This window comes from Lissotriton vulgaris, chromosome 5, assembly GCF_964263255.1.
Source record: "Lissotriton vulgaris chromosome 5, aLisVul1.2, whole genome shotgun sequence".
Lineage (NCBI taxonomy): Eukaryota > Metazoa > Chordata > Amphibia > Caudata > Salamandridae > Lissotriton > Lissotriton vulgaris.
This window is the reverse complement of record NC_141693.1, coordinates 818,508,406-818,525,205: the sequence shown is the minus strand read 5'-3', so window position 1 is coordinate 818,525,205 and position 16,800 is coordinate 818,508,406. Positions and strand designations below refer to the sequence as shown.

Here is a 16,800-nt window from a genome sequence, read left to right as displayed (position 1 = left end):
AAAATGGTATTCTTCTTCCCGTCAGAGCCTAGAACTTTCATAGACATTAATCCTTTGGTGTTCTGGTTGAATTTTCCCAGGATGCTGAAATGTTGAAATGCTTCATGACATAAATATATTGTTGTTGGTAGTAACCAGCATGTAATTATGAGAAATGGCCCTATCCACAGTAACGAAAAAAGAAAAAATGCAACAATTGTTTTTGTAATGTGTTAACTTTTGTTGACTCTAGTTAGAATGAAAAATGTGGGAAGGGCAGCTAATTTTTGATTTCCGAGTATCATTGCTTCCATGTGTTTTTTATTTATGTCATGTATAGTTCTTTTCATATTTCAATTTTTCATAATATTGTTAAAACTACATTTCTAGGTGCAATTTTATGAATGCATCATGTAAGTTGAGTTTGTGCACAGACACAAGTTATTTGCACAGCCCCTGAGATGGTGAACACTGTTTAGGTATTGTAATGTTCCAAATGCAGATTTATTTGTTATGTTCAGTTGCCTGTCAAATGTTCATTGTAGTGATAAGGTTTTAATCAAATAATTTTTAACATCATACGCATAATTTGTGTGTGTAGTTGTAGCCTGAATCCAGAGAATTACATTCAAACACAGTTGTCCTAATATTCAAGTGTGAAATTACTCTTAAAACGTTGCCTTTGAAATTTGGAGCAATTGAGTGTAAAATCTGCACAAGTAACACATGTTTGCCCATATTTCAAAAACTCTCCAGCACAAAAAAGGTATGTGAAATTGCATTGAAAAATGTTGACGGATTCACAAATCTAGTCAAGGTAGACACGACTACTTCTGTTAAATAACTTGTCCGAAGATTGTTACTGCCTGCCTAGAATCATTTGGGTAAGATGATGTTGGGAGCTATATTTTGCTCTATAGAGGGCTATTAGCTAGACAATGTCTGTTTTATAAAAGAGAAAAAGACCTCTTTCCAGTGATCAAGGAAATGCCCACTCTGCAGAGCAACACAAAACCTCCATGATACACACAGAGGGATTTCACTCAAATTAACTCCAGATTGAAAATCTTCAGAAATGCCCATTTTGAAAATAATAACTTATTGTTTGCAGTCATATTAACTTGTTTAGCCTACATTTTTATTTACAAATATGGATATAGTCTTTTTGATCTTATGTATGATATCATGACTATTGTCATTAGATATATGTCTATCATCATTAGGAATGTCATGATTATTGTGATAGTTCACACTCAGGCTTTTCTACTTCCATCATTTTGTGTTTTCCAGACTTCAGACCTTTTCATTCTTTGCCTTTTTCAGACTTTTCTATTTCTTTCATAGAAAATGAGAAAATCAGAAATTCCTAGAAATACTAAAAATGCCTCCAGCATATGCATCTGCTGTCCAGGGTTGTTTATAAATGTTAAAAAGATCCCATCACTATGATAAAGGAGTTGACACATATGCTGCCAAGATTATCTTGTCTTATTTTGCTTTAATGTCTGAAAATCCTGTTATTGTTTTAAAAATAAAAAGTAGGATAAGATAAAATCGGAACTCAGATGCAACAGAAACTCAAATATCAGACCACAGATAAAGATGGCCTTCAAACCATGGCTATCAAAACAAACGTTTAGCCAGTTTGCAGCACAAGCCTCTTATGGAGGCAAAAGTGGGGAGAAGTGGCCTTCAGCTGGCCACTGTTTATTTTCCAGCCTCGCACGGACTGCTAACCTGGGATAGGAAATAGCTAACTTGCTATTGCATATTGAAACCACATAAATGTTGGAGGAAACATCTTAGAAACTCAAGTACAGACTTGCTATGTGCTTCTTTAGCAAAGTTAGCGTAACACCTCTAAAACCATAAGTGAGTTAGGACAATAAGGAATCAATAACGACGTTATTGTCTATTAACATTAGTAAACAGGATCTTTGCACCAAAAAATAATGCTCCTTAGTTGCAGGATTTAAAAAGAAGAAATGCGTTTATTTCCCTTAAAGCTCCTCACTTGGCATGTGTGCTGTACAGCACACATGCTACATGGGAAATGCATTAAAGTTAGTTTAAGCATAGTATTTTGTACTGGAAGGTTACCCTTCCAGTACAAAACCTATGCAAGACTCATGCACACACCCTTGCCCTTTGGTGCAAAGGCGTTTGTACAGCGCTCAGATTAATTTGTTCTGTTTAGTCCTGACTGTCAAATGCTGATTGTGGTGTGACATTTTAAATCTCATATTTTTTAACATCATACCGATAATTTTTGTGAATAGCTTGAGTTTAGAGAATAACATTTAAGCGCAGTTGTCATAAATTTCAACCGTGGAACAGCTCTTGTAAGTTTGCCTTTGAAGTTTGAAACAATGGAGTATTAAATCATAACAAGTAACACTTTTGCCGTCTCTCTTTCAGACACTCTCCAGAAGGAAAAAGGTACGTGAAATTGCATTGAAACAAGGTTGAGGGCAAGCACAAATCTACATACGGTAAAGTACTTCTGTTAAACAACTTGTCTGATGATTTTTACACTCCATCTTGCATCATTTGCTTATGATGATGTTAGGAAAAATATTTTGCTCTATAGAGGGATGATAAGGCAGACTAAGTGCCTGATCTACAAAGCTTATTTGCCATCGTAAACTGCCTGATTCACAGAATGTGGCCTTTTGCAACCACAAAAAAGCTTTTTACAAAGTAGTATAGGCAAATTGTGATTCCAAATACCAAATCTAAATGGTAGGTATTAATGCTTTGCGCCCATATTCCAGTCACAAAACAGTAATACTTTACAGTCAGTTTAAAACTGGCAGTAATCCATTCACATAGGGGCAAGGGTCCCTAAGGAAGCCCTTTCCCTTTGAGCATGTTAAAAAAAACATTTAAGAGCAGGCAGTGTAACCACAGACAGCAAAGTTTAATTTTTCCTTTTAAATGCCTCCCATTTTCCCTTAAGGGAAATGGGCTGCATTAAAAAGATCATTGCTCTATTTAAAAGCAATCACAGACAATGTGGCCTGCTGACCTCAGCTACAATTCCTAATGGCTCAAATTGCGACCTACCTCATTAATACGCATGAGGTAGTTCTGCTTGTGACCCATTAGTAATCGCTAATGAAATTCAAATGAGGTTCATATATTAGGAATCCCGATTTCCTATTTGTGATTAGGAGATAATTGCAAATAGGAATGTGTTATCCTAATGTTTGCACATCTGGCCCTATTTCTCCTTTATACAAAAACCGAGATTTACTACAAAATGAGCAAGGAAATCCCCACTCTGTATAGCAACAAAAAACACCTAGACGCACACCAAGGGTTTTCACTCAAATTAGACTCCTCAACTCCATCTTGAAATCTTCAGAAATGTCCATTTAAAATTCATAGCCTATTGTTGGCTACCTGAGCAGACATATCAAAAGAAAACATTTCTAAATTATGGTTGGATGTTTTAAATAGTTTTGAGGTTTACAAAATCTGAACATATTGTTTGTTACATACATTTCTAGCCTTTTTGTGATCTGCGTTGAATTTATTACTAATTTACAGACTACTAACCATTATGGTGCAAGGCAACTTAATGTCATATACTTAAAAACGGTGCCAATTATTGATTGAGAGATTTTAGAAAAGTATAATAATTGTGAATGTGGTAGGTCAGTTTGAAACGCATAAATTATCTATTGCTATGAAAAAAGAAATATCGTATGAAAATCACGTTTCAGACGTTTTGCAAAAATGAATAGGAATATTAAGAAAATCTTCCTAGACAGCTAATACAACACTTTATCTTTCTACTTTCACCAGTAGGAAATGTAGAAACAAATTTTACATACTCAAAACAAGATTAATTTATTCTTCCATATATCGTCTCTGATAGGTCATAGGTAATTAAAGCAAGAGGTAAGGTATAAATTGAGCAATATTAGATGGATGTTATATAAAAGCAACTTCTACTAAGCTCATATTTGTTTTTGTCTACACAGAAAGTTGTGATGGTCTTTCACCTAATACAGTGGCATCAGATGCTTTAAAATCTCTTTAAGTGGTATTTTGCTGTCACTGTAGACAGTAGATCATCTTCATAGTGGCTCCTTGCCTAAAGTTCTCAAATTTTTAAATCCTTCTATTCAACCTTTGGCGAGCAGGACATGACTATTGGGAAAAAGGGCTAAGAACCCTAGCTTTGAACGACCTTTGGAATCTGCAAGTAAGCCAAAATGAATTCAAACGATTAGCAAAAATAAGCGCTAAAAAACTTTCTTTAGTGGAAGACAAGGCTCGGCTAGCAAAAAGAAGTCACGGCTGGATGACTTTGCAATCCTATGTCCAGCTGATTCCACAGCCATACCTAACCTTAACATTCACTGCACGTACAAAACTAAGTTTCTTAAAATTAAGAATGGGACTCATCAACTTGTCGTGTCACTTGCCAGATGCCTCTGCCCAAACCTGTTGCACGAAAGACGGTTCCTCTTAAGGAAACTTTGGAACAAAAATATGGTGAGATAAGCAGGGCAGCAGTTACCACTGTTTCAGTGTACCATCAGAAATACCCAGGATGGGAAGGCCATCAGGGTGTTTATTTATGGGATTTAAGGTGGCAGCTGGGGGAAGTTTTAAAATAATTTCAACTCACAGCCTACATTTTCAGGCTGTATTGTATAAAAGAGGAATCCAATTTTATTTGTTAAATTTGTACAATAATGATTTCCAGTCAGTTCCAAACAAAAGCTTCATAAAGCTTTTTGATTTCATCTCAGATTTAGGTAACCAATATGATAATGGAGTCCCTTTAGGAATTTTAGTAGGAGGCGATTTTAATGCTAAGATCAACGAACTAGGATCAGCAAAGGGCATAGGCTCTTTTGTACAACCCTCGCTTAGTAGAGGTAAAGAACTTTAAAAACCTATAATCTATCTAATGTCATGAACCTGGTTACAGGTTCTGACATGATAAATTATCCAACATATAGGGGAAGGGGGTGTAGCTCCACAATAGATTATATTTTTGAATGCCCCATAATTGAAAAACAGTTGGCCTCTGCTGTAGTCGTACTTTCCGACTTCGGGGATCATAACCCCATTAAAATAATATTACATACAACCCGACGGCCCATTTTTCAGACCAAATGTGGTGCGGCTAATTTATCGGTCTCGACTGATAAGTTAAGATTACGTTGGAAGGGGGCTGATAGTTCAGACATTTTTAGGACATTGGTAAAGAGCAATATGCCACTCATTGATTCCTGGCTTTCGCTCGAATCCCCAATATTGCAGATAATGGGGGATTTCTGGAAGATTTGCCAGATGGTTAAAATTATTTTATCTAAACCTCCTAAAAAGGTGGCATCTATCCCCAGATGGTTCAACCACAATTGTTCTGAGGCAAACAGGAACCTACATAGAGCCCTAACTACCACTCCAAGATGTCCCATGACAGTCAAACGGGCAAGAGATGAATATAAGGTGGCTATCAAAAATAGGAAGAATGAAGTTTTGAATAAATGTTGGGTCAAATTGTCTGATGCAGCTATCCTAAAAAATGGTAATATCTTTTGGGGGGCAGTGAGAGAAGTACGCTCTATGGGCCTGTCACTGATGCCAATTAGCTGAAATATAACTAGCGACGCTTGGGTAGATCATTTTTTAACTATTTACTCTGCTCCATCTCCAAGTGACTCAATTCCTATCCTAGGCAATCCAACACCTATAGACATCAGCATCTCAGAAGTAACTGAAGCAATTAACCAAAGTCGAGGTAATAAAGCGCCAGGCCCTGATGGGCTGCCTATAGACCTAATTAAGTGGAACCCTGTTTTTTGGGCACCTCTGCTTCTGAACATTTTTAACATCTTGACGTTGGCAAAGATACCTCATACATGGGCCACAAGTATAATAGTCCCGATTTTTATGAAGTGAAACAGATCACTCCTGTGCAATTACCGCCCCATCTCCCTAATAGATAACACCCTCAACATTTTAGGTGGAGTACTCTATAATAAAATCATGGACTGGACAGAAGCTAATAATATCTTATATCCCTGTCAGCTGGGTTGCAGGGGAAAGGTAGGAACCAAGGAACAATGCCTGAACCTGAACCTAATTATTGGCAAATATGCTATTGCCAAAAAATCCCTGGTCTATATGGCTTTTATGGATTTGTCCACAGCCTTTGACCTAGTTAATAGGTCAAAGCTGTAGGCAATCCTCTTGGCGGGGGCCTGGATGTAACCTTGGTGAATTTTCTGGCATTTTTGCACACAGACCTTAAGGCCCAAGTAAGAATCGGGGTGGGTGGAGAGGTCTTGGGTTTCATCGATATAGGCAGGGGGGTTAGACAAGAATGTGTGTTGGCCCCCCTGCTTTTTATCATATATATCAATGGCCTGAATGCATCTTTGAAATTGGCCACCCAAGATGTCCCATACATTAACAAAGAACCCATCCCTGTGCTGCTTCATGCAGACGATGCAGTTCTTATAGGCCGTACAGGTAATTCACTGCGCTTCCTTGTCCAAAATTTTAATAGTTACATGAAAAATTTAGACCTGCGGGTAAATTAAAAAAAAATATTTTTAATGAGCAGCGACAAGTAAGCATGTTTTACGTCCGATTACTATTGATGGCCATAAGATGGCCTCGCTAAAATCTTTTGTTTACTTGGGATTGGCCTTTGCTGCGAACAGCTCCTGGAGTGAGCATATAGCTCATGCCAGGAGCAAGTTCTCAAAGGCCACCAATTCGATTTTAAGTATACCTCGCCTAAGACTACAGGCGCACTTTTAGCCGTACAGAAAATCTATAAACTTCAGTGTACCCCGGTGACCACATATGGCGCTGAGATCTGGGGAACGGCCAACTGCTCATCTATACAGCAGGAAGAGAATAGGTTCTGCAGGAAACTATTGAACGTCCCAATCTCAACCTCCCAATATGTATGTCACAAAGAGCTTAACATCAATTTTATAACCGATTTCATTCGGGCACGCCCGGCACTTATGTGGATTGCAGTATGGAAGAACTAAGCAGCTTCCTTGACACAGTCGATCATCAAGGACTGCCTACGTTGCGCTAAATGCTTAGATATCCCATGGCTGAGTGGTGTGCTGGGTGGCTTGCGCGGTATAAATATGGAAAGCATCTTTTGGGATTCCACACTTGCAGCCTCGGTCGCAAAAAAAGAAATGCAGAACACTCTGTACTCCCTATATAAGACCGAGCGGGAAGAGGCAGAGGTTAGGAAGACAACTGTGCGCAACTATATGGCTTTTGAACGGTACAGTCACCCACTCCACACATATATGTCTTTACCCATGAGCCATTGGGAGACAAGTTTGTTGTTTCGTCTGAGAGCCGGCACAATTCGCTTCGCACTCTGCTTCCCACTTGGATACAGCCCAAATTTTAACTTTAACTTGTGCCCATGTGACGGGAGGAGTGAGCAAACTATTATGCACTTTATATTTTTCTGAAAATACTATATCAAATATTTTAAACTGTTTTTATGCTCTTATTTTAACAAAAAAGACCAATCTGTCTGGAGGTAGCATATCGATCAATGATAGAATTAGATTATGTTGATCTTATTTTTCGCACTGGCACTTTTTTAAAATCTGCAGTAAGGGTGCGAAGATCTATGATGGACCCTTGACATTGTTATAAAAATATCCTGCAAATGGTTCTTCTTTTATATGTATTGACGCGCCGTATAGCTTTGCACAATTCACTTTAGCATCTGTATATTGGATATTGTAATTATTTTAAAGTAATCGTTGGTTACTTGCTGTGATGTATTTGTTTTCTGTGCTTTCATGGGTACTATTGTATCCGAATAAAGTTGAACTGACTGACTGACTACTGGAATAAACCTTACTACTGCATTTCATTATCTGGAGTCTCCTATCTGACTTCTTCTTTTGGGTCTTGGATAATCCTGCTGTGTTTATTATCTAGCCTGATGTCTAGCGGCAGAGGACTGACATTTTATCCCAGCTTTAATTTGAGCATTTGGCATTTAGCTTAATAGCATCTTAGGCCCAGATTTCCAAGCAAGTTGCCCTAATTTTGAATAACAGAATTGACGCAGACCAGTGCAAAATGTTTTTTTTAGTTATTTACTTTTCAGCACAAAACTTGCTTTGTGCTGGAAAGCTGCCTAAAGGTAATGCAAAGCAGCACGCTGCTTTGCAAAACTGTCTTTCAAAGAGTCATTACATGGATTCCATAAGGGTGTTCCAATACAACAATTCATGCTTTTTGAAGGAAAGCCCTATGGTAGTTGGGAGACTACCCCAGCCAGAAATGTCATCATGGCTGACACCAGGAACCCGGAAGTGTGGAGCAGCAAGGTTCTAGTTGCTCCAAATAGCCTCAAGAGGTGGCAAAGGAGGACCGCAGCTCACAACCCACATGTGACAGGGAAATGGGGTGTGGAAGGAGGAGACTGTACGGGGATGGATTGCCCAGCCGAAGGAGAGAAGACTGAAGATATGATACCGGAGGGCTTCTACAGACTGGCTAAGCCTGTGGAGTCGGAGGAAGTAGCTGAGGACGAGAGGGAGCCACCCCATCTGCTGAGACACAGGGAAAGGATACCGAGCCAGTTTCAGGTGGTGAGGAGGCCAACGACAATCAAATACAGCTACCAAGTGGGACAGGAGGACACTGTGGTTCCCAGTGCCAAGACCCAGGGGAAGGTCTTTGGCCCCAGGCAAGTACATTTTGTACATTTCTTGTCTCTACGGAGGTGGTGGTCGTGGTGCGGCTACCAGTTCGGTAAACACCATTGACGTGAAAAGGGGCACTCTTTAGGGATAGGGCCCTATACTTGTCACAAACACAGTGGTAGTCACTAAAGGTAAAAGAGGGAGCCCTAATAAATCAATACTTACCCTGTTGTGTGCTTTCTTCAAGGCCATGAACCCCCATGACTATCCTCTGAGGCTCTGTGAAGAAGAAGCAGTGACTACAAGGTGGAGTAAGGAAAGAACAGAAGGGGAATCAAGCACTGGAATGTATCTGTTATAACCCAGAGTAGGAGAAGACCACCACTGGGAAAGAGAGAGCTCTTTGAGCAAGACTATAAAACAAAACAAAAAGGCTAAAATCCAAATCTTGCGTAGGTGTATCTGTCTAGGAAAGACCACACCTATCTACTAACATTGGAAAAAGGATTTACACCAAAAAGTAACACCAGTTTGAAGCAGGCGTTAAAAAGGAGACATGTTTTTATTTCTCATAATGCTTCCCACTTTGCATGTGTGCCATACTGTACAGCACATATCCAATGTGGGAAACATTTGCTTTGAAGTTAGTCTATGGATAGTATTTTGTACCCTCCCAGAACAAAACCTGCTCCAGACTCATGTACACACCTTTGCACTGTGGCGCAAAAGTGACTGCTTGACAGTCGACAGCCTGCTATCGTGCCATCGCTAGAGTGGAGGAGAGTGTCATATCTCTGTAGATCCACACTCTCCCTCTCAGTGATGCTTCGCTGAGTTGTGCGCAAGTTTTGTATATCTTGGCCTTAGGTTGGGATTCCTACAAGGGTGGGCGGCTGAGCAGCATCCAGATACCGTTCTTTATCTAGAATACTCTGAAATCTTATAGGACTGCCCAATAGACATTCCTGGGAAATATAGACTCCAGCTACAAGTTTTACCCTATTGCTGCTGATGGGAGTGGACCTAAGTATCATCTATGCTAGAGGATACATAAGAACGAAATAGAAGAATGAGACAGAGACAGATCTACAATTAAGAGATGGTCTCTTGGCTACAATTTAAAGTGATAATGTGAGACCTATATTAACTTTAGATCCCTCAAAGACTATGCCTTATGGTGATTCTGCAAGAGACTTCAGAAGGGACACAGAAGGCAGTGATCATACAGATAAAAATGGTATTCTTCTTCCCGTCAGAGCCTAGAACTTTCATAGACATTAATCCTTTGGTGTTCTGGTTGAATTTTCCCAGGATGCTGAAATGTTGAAATGCTTCATGACATAAATATATTGTTTTTGGTAGTAACCAGCATGTAACTATGAGAAATGGCCCTATCCACAGTAACGAAAAAAGAAAAAATGCAACATTTGTTTTTGTAATGTGTTAACTTTTGTTGTCTCTAGTTAGAATGAAAAATGTGGGAAGGGCAGCTAATTTTTGATTTCCGAGTATCATTGCTTCCATGTGTTTTTTATTTATGTCATGTATAGCTCTTTTCATATTTCAATTTTTCATAATATTGTTAAAACTACATTTCTGCAATTTTATGAATGCATCATGTAAGTTGAGTTTGTGCACAGACACAAGTTATTTGCACAGCCCCTGAGATGGTGAACACTGTTTAGGTATTGTAATGTTCCAAATGCAGATTTATTTGTTATGTTCAGTTGCCTGTCAAATGTTCATTGTAGTGATAAGGTTTTAATCAAATAATTTTTAACATCATACGCATAATTTGTGTGTGTAGTTGTAGCTTGAATCCAGAGAATTACATTCAAACACAGTTGTCCTAATATTCAAGTGTGAAATTACTCTTAAAACGTTGCCTTTGAAATTTGGAGCGATTGAGTGTAAAATCTGCACAAGTAACACATGTTTGCCCATATTTCAAAAACTCTCCAGCACAAAAAAGGTATGTGAAATTGCATTGAAAAACGTTGACACATTCACAAATCTAGTCAAGGTAGACACAACTACTTCTGTTAAACAACTTGTCTGAAGATTGTTACTGCCTGCCTAGAATCATTTGGGTAAGATGATGTTGGGAGGTATATTTTGCTCTATAGAGGGCTATTAGCTAGACAATGTCTGTTTTATAAAAGAGAAAAAGACCTCTTTCCAGTGATCAAGGAAATGCCCTCTCTGCAGAGCAACACAAAAACTCCATGATACACACAGAGGGATTTCACTCAAATTAACTCCAGATTGAAATTCTTCAGAAATGCCCATTTTGAAAATAATAACTTATTGTTTGCAGTCATATTAACTTGTTTAGCCTACATTTTTATTTACAAATGTGGATAAAGTCTTTTTGATCTTATGTATGATATCATGAATATTGTCATTAGATATATGTCTATCATCATTAGGAATGTCATGATTATTGTGATAGTTCACACTCAGGCTTTTCTACTTCCATCATTTTGTGTTTTCCAGACTTCAGACCTTTTCATTCTTTGCCTTTTTCAGACTTTTCTATTTCTTTCATAGAAAATGAGAAAATCAGAAATTCCTAGAAATACTAAAAATGCCTCCAGCATATGCATCTGCTGTCCAGGGTTGTTTATAAATGTTAAAAAGATCCCATCACTATGATAAAGGAGTTGACACATATGCTGCCAAGATTATCTTGTCTTATTTTGCTTTAATGTCTGAAAATCCTGTTACTGTTTTAAAAATAAAAAGTAGGATAAGACAAAATCGGAACTCAGATGCAACAGAAACTCTAATATCAGACCACAGATAAAGATGGCCTTCAAACCATGGCTATCAAAACAAACGTTTAGCCAGTTTGCAGCACAAGCCTCTTATGGAGGCAAAAGTGGGGAGAAGTGGCCTTCAGCTGGCCACTGTTTATGTTCCAGCCTCGCACGGACTGCTAACCTGGGATAGGAAATAGCTAACTTGCTATTGCATATTGAAACCACAAGAATATTTGAGGAAACATCTTAGAAACTCAAGTACAGACTTGCTATGTGCTTCTTTAGCAAAGTTAGCGTAACACCTCTAAAACCATAAGTGAGTTAGGACAATAAGGAATCAATAACGACGTTATTGTCTATTAACATTAGTAAACAGGATCTTTGCACCAAAAAATAATGCTCCTTAGTTGCAGGATTTAAAAAAAAGAAATGCGTTTATTTCCCTTAAAGCTCCTCACTTGGCATGTGTGCTGTACAGCACACATGCTACATGGGAAATGCATTAAAGTTAGTTTAAGCATAGTATTTTGTACTGGAAGGTTACCCTTCCAGTACAAAACCTATGCAAGACTCATGCACACACCCTTGCCCTTTGGTGCAAAGGCGTTTGTACAGCGCTCAGATTAATTTGTTCTGTTTAGTCCTGACTGTCAAATGCTGATTGTGGTGTGACATTTTAAATCTCATATTTTTTAACATCATACCGATAATTTTTGTGAATAGCTTGAGTTTAGAGAATAACATTTAAGCGCAGTTGTCATAAATTTCAACCGTGGAACAGCTCTTGTAAGTTTGCCTTTGAAGTTTGAAACAATGGAGTATTAAATCATAACAAGTAACACTTTTGCCGTCTCTCTTTCAGACACTCTCCAGAAGGAAAAAGGTACGTGAAATTGCATTGAAACAAGGTTGAGGGCAAGCACAAATCTACATACGGTAAAGTACTTCTGTTAAACAACTTGTCTGATGATTTTTACACTCCATCTTGCATCATTTGCTTATGATGATGTTAGGAAAAATATTTTGCTCTATAGAGGGATGATAAGGCAGACTAAGTGCCTGATCTACAAAGCTTATTTGCCATCGTAAACTGCCTGATTCACAGAATGTGGCCGTTTGCAACCACAAAAAAGCTTTTTACAAAGTAGTATAGGCAAATTGTGATTCCAAATACCAAATCTAAATGGTAGGTATTAATGCTTTGCGCCCATATTCCAGTCACAAAACAGTAATACTTTACAGTCAGTTTAAAACTGGCAGTAATCCATTCACATAGGGGCAAGGGTCCCTAAGGAAGCCCTTTCCCTTTGAGCATGTTAAAAAAAAAAACATTTAAGAGCAGGCAGTGTAACCACAGACAGCAAAGTTAAATTTTTCCTTTTAAATGCATCCCATTTTCCTTTAAGGGAAATGGGCTGCATTAAAAAGATCATTGCTCTATTTAAAAGCAATCACAGACAATGTGGCCTGCTGACCTCAGCTACAATTCCTAATGGCTCAAATTGCGACCTACCTCATTAATACGCATGAGGTAGTTCTGCTTGTGACCCATTAGTAATCGCTAATGAAATTCAAATGAGGTTCATATATTAGGAATCCCGATTTCCTATTTGTGATTAGGAGATAATTGCAAATAGCAATGTGTTATTCCTAATGTTTGCACATCTGGCCCTATTTCTCCTTTATACAAAAACCGAGATTTACTACAAAATGAGCAAGGAAATCCCCACTCTGTATAGCAACAAAAAACACCTAGACGCACACCAAGGGGTTTCACTCAAATTAGACTCCTCAACTCCATCTTGAAATCTTCAGAAATGTCCATTTAAAATTCATAGCCTATTGTTGGCTACCTGAGCAGACATATCAAAAGAAAATATTTCTAAATTATGGTTGGATGTTTTGAATAGTTTTGAGGTTTACAAAATCTGAACATATTGTTTGTTACATACATTTCTAGCCTTTTTGTGATTTATTACTAATTTACAGACTACTAACCATTATGGTGCAAGGCAACTTAATGTCATATACTTAAAAAAACGTGCCAATTATTGATTGAGAGATTTTAGAAAAGTATAATAATTGTGAATGTGGTAGGTCAGTTTGAAACGCATAAATTATCTATTGCTATGAAAAAAGAAATATCTTATGAATATCACGTTTCAGACGTTTTGCAAAAATGAATAGGAATATTAAGAAAATCTTCCTAGACAGCTAATACAACACTTTATCTTTCTACTTTCACCAGTAGGAAATGTAGAAACAAATTGTACATACTCAAAACAAGATTAATTTATTCTTCCATATATCGTCTCTGATAGGTCATAGGTAATTAAAGCAAGAGGTGAGGTATAAATTGAGCAATATTAGATGGATGTTATATAAAAGCAACTTCTACTAAGCTCATATTTGTTTTTGTCTACACAGCAAAGTTGTGATGGTCTTTCACTTAATACAGTGGCATCAGATGCTTTAAAATCTCTTTAAGTGGTATTTTGCTGTCACTGTAGACAGTAGATCATCTTCATAGAGGCTCCTTGCCTAAAGTTCTCAAATTTTTAAATCCTTCTATTCAACCTTTGGCGAGCAGGACATGACTATTGGGAAAAAGGGCTAAAAACCCTAGGTTTGAACGACCTTTGGAATCTGCAAGTAAGCCAAAATGAATTCAAACGATTAGCAAAAATAAGCGCTAAAAAACTTTCTTTAGTGGAAGACAAGGCTCGGCTAGCAAAAAGAAGTCACCGTTGGATGATTTTGCAATCCTATGTCCAGCTGATTCCACAGCCATACCTAACCTTAACATTCACTGCACGTACAAAACTAAGCTTCTTAAAATTAAGAATGGGACTCATCAACTTTTCGTGTCACTTGCCAAAGTGGAAAAGAGTCAATGGCCACGAACTCTGTCGACTTTGTGGGAAACACAAAAAGACATCACACACATCTTATGCCTCTGCCCAAACCTGTTGCACGAAAGACGGTTCCTCTTAAGGAAACTTTGGAACAAAAATATGGTGAGATAATGCAGGGCAGCAGTTCTGGCATGCTTTGATCCCTGGAACACCGAACTAAATTGTGCCCTGGTCAGGTTCTTGGATCAAGCAGAAAAAAGAGTTTGTGATGTGATCGATCCAAGTTACAATCCATCAGCATAATATTTGCTACTTTTATTTATACTGGACTGGAATTTGCATTCCTTTTTTTACATATGTACACTTTTAAATACTTTTATTTTTTGTAACTTGCAAAGGTTTTTTTAAATCAAGCAATAAAGTCTAATTAAACTGAAAAAAAAATCCTTCTATTCCTAGATGCTCTGATTTTGGAATATTGTCTAGAACCTGGGTACTTGCAAACATTTTCCCAGGGGCCCAAATGTTGGGTGGGTGATGTGCCTGAGGGCCGCCTTACAGCCAGCGGCATGGCAGTTGGGAGAGAGGGGATCAGCGGTAAGGTGGGTGTAGGGAAAGCAAAGCAAATACATCTGGTGGCTGAATTGAACAATGTAATACCATAAAAACTGGGATTATTCCCAGCTTCCCTACTTTACCACAGTTTACTACAATTTCAACTTTTTGGGCTTTTTTCAGTCTTTGTTATTTTTTTTCTAGAAAGCGTGAAGTTTTAAAGCTGTAAATAAATACTAGAAATGTCTGCATCGCATGCACCTGCTGCCTAGTATTGTATCAAAATGTTACCAATATACCATCACTATGATGATCCAGTTGGTGCGTTTGCAACAATGAGCATTTGTCTTATTTTGATATGATCAGCAATCAAATACTATAAAAACCAGACATCACTCCAGGGATATTGAGGCAGAGGTCATGCAGGATGGTAGCAGAAACCTCAGTTGGAGGCAACCGCAGTGAGAAGTTTTGGATCCCATGTTTATTTAACCTGTTCAATACAAATGACACAACCTCTTGCAATATGTATAAATTACAGGGTACAAGTTACAAAACATCTTTTTAACAGTGACGTCCTTTAAAGAGGGCTTACAGTATCATATATTTTCTATAATAGAAAGTGAGAAGTATTTGAGATGTCTAGAAATATTAAAAATGCCTGCACCATAAGTACCTGCTGTGCAGGATTGTTTATAAATGTTAACAGTATCGCTATGATAAAGGAATTGGCACATTTGCTGCATGATTATCTTGTCCTATTCTTACTTTAATATCTGAAAATCCTGTCATTGTTTTCAAAATAAAAAGTACGATAAGATAAAATCAGAAGTCAGATGATATAGAAACTCAGATATGGGATCATGCATAAAGAGCGCCTTCGAGCCTTGGCTATCGAGGCAACTGTTATGTGGCAGTGAAGAGATGTGGCCTTCAGCTGGTGACAGTTTATGTTCCAGTCTTGCACACACTGCTAAGCTGTGATAGAAAATACCTAACTTGCTATTCCTTACCAAAACCACAGGTATGTTGTGTCAAGTATCTTAGAAACCCAAGAACAGTTTTGCTATGTAGTGCTTTAGCGAAGTTAGCATAACAAAGCATGAGGGACTCAATAACAATGGTAGAAATGTTCTTGCAGTTTTCTCTGACCGTGACATGCTACACTGCATTAATTTTTATATTCTGATTTTTATGTACTAGGTAAGTAGTTTAAAATAAATATTTGAAAAGTTATGTCCTGTTTCTTAATGGTTTTGAATGTGTTATTCATCAATGGAAGAGGGTTTGTAATTCCACTGTGTCCCTGAACTCAACTTATCGTTGATTGTGACAATTTTTCAATACAAGATACGCAACATTTTATGATGTTTTGTGATCATTATGCAGAGACTAGGAAAAAATATCACCTGCCTATTCTGAGGGAGGCGGGTTTTATCCAGGTTAGGCCCACTCTCTTTTTCTTGCAACTACTATCCAGCGGACGTGTCACTTTTTACATAGCAAGTTACTTGGTAGCGTGTGTCCGTATTAATAAGAAGCGTCTTAGCTTACGGGGTATTCCTGTTTTAAATTTAAGTACCCTAGTCACATAGTTATTCTTTTTAGAATGAAGAGCCTTAAGCTTTAGTACACTTCTTTCTTAGGACAAATTCCTTAGTGGCTTGTGTTCTTTTTTAGCATATGAATTAGTTGAATATCGGCTGTTTTTAAAAGAAATACTGAGAAAATGTTTATATATGTTGTTGTAAATTATGTGAAATTTATATATATTCTACATTTGTAATCGATTAACTGATGCTGTTTATTTGTTGCAATGTATTTGTATTTGTGCCTTTTTTTGATTTTCAATAATTGAATAAAAGTATTTGACTGACTGACTGACTGACTGACAACTTATCGTAACCCTGAAATCCTCCCTATGTAGTCTTGCTCACTGGGTAAAGTATAGGCTACAGTCCAACTGAACATGTAGTA

General features: G+C 37.8%; 1 protein-coding gene across 1 annotated transcript in view; it reads left to right on the top strand.

The window, feature by feature from the left end:
- Window positions 1-16,800, top strand: part of LOC147711641 (E3 ubiquitin-protein ligase TRIM39-like) — a 579,589-nt gene that overhangs the window by 333,128 nt on the left and 229,661 nt on the right. Inside the window, exons 7-8 of the mRNA XM_086922302.1 lie at window positions 2,398-2,418; window positions 12,276-12,296. The gene's annotated coding sequence lies outside the window, so the exon portion shown is untranslated. The remainder of the gene's footprint in view (window positions 1-2,397; window positions 2,419-12,275; window positions 12,297-16,800) is intronic.